Below are 1,088 nucleotides of genomic sequence, written 5' to 3'. Positions count from 1 at the left end.
CCACTAGCAACCGGTCCGAAGTTACTTTAGACCGGGCTATCATGATTCATAGCATCATGATTGGAGAAGAAATAGAAGTTCATGAGGTGATATCCCAAGAACTTTATAAGGTGGCGGACAAGTCCTCTACCTTGGCAAGGTTAGCCTTTCCTCATCTCATTTGTCACCTCTGTTATTCAGTCGGAGTTGACATAGAGGGAGATATCCCCATTGATGAGGACAAGTCCATCACTAAGAAGAGGATGGAGCAAACAAGAGACCCCTCTCATCATGAAATCCCTGAGATGCCTCAAGGGATGCACTTTCCTCCACAAAACTATTGGGAGCAACTAAACACCTCCCTAGGAGAATTGAGTTCCAACATGGGACAACTAAGGGTGGAGCACCAAGAACACTCCATTCTCCTCCAAGAAATTAGAGAAGATCAAAGAATCATGAGAGAGGAGCAACAAAGACAAGGAAGAGACACCGAGGAGCTTAAGCACTCCATAGGATCTTCAAGAGGAAGAACAAGCCGGCATCACTAAGGTGGACCCGTTCTTTAATCTCCTTGTTCTTTATTTTCCTGTTTTTCGAATTTTATGCTTATATTTATCTATGTTTGTGTCTTGTGATCATTAGTGTCTTAGTGTCTATGCCTTGAAGTTATGAATGTCCTATGAATCCATCACCTCTCTTGAATGAAAAATGTTCTTAATTGAAAAAGAAAAGAATTGCATGAATTATGAATTTTATAACAGATTAATTATTTTGATGTGGTGGCAATACTTTTGTTTTCTGAATGTATGCTTGAACAGTGCATATGTCTTTTGAATTTGTTGTTCATGAATGTTGGCTCTTGAAAGAATGATGAAAAAGGAGACATGTTACTGAGGATCTGAAATATCATAAAAATGATTCTTGAAGCAAGAAAAAGCAGTGAATACAAAAAAAAGAAGAAAAACGAAAAAAAAGAGAAGAAAAGAAAACGAAAAAAAAAGAGAGAAAAAGAAAGAAATAAAGTTGTGATCCAAGGCAAAAAGAGTGTGCTTAAGAACCCTGGACACCTCTAATTGGGGACTCTAGCAAAGCTGAGTCACAATCTGAAG

This window comes from Arachis duranensis, chromosome 10 (assembly GCF_000817695.3).
Source record: "Arachis duranensis cultivar V14167 chromosome 10, aradu.V14167.gnm2.J7QH, whole genome shotgun sequence".
Classification (NCBI taxonomy): Eukaryota; Viridiplantae; Streptophyta; class Magnoliopsida; order Fabales; family Fabaceae; genus Arachis; species Arachis duranensis.
Note: the sequence above shows the minus strand (reverse complement) of the source record.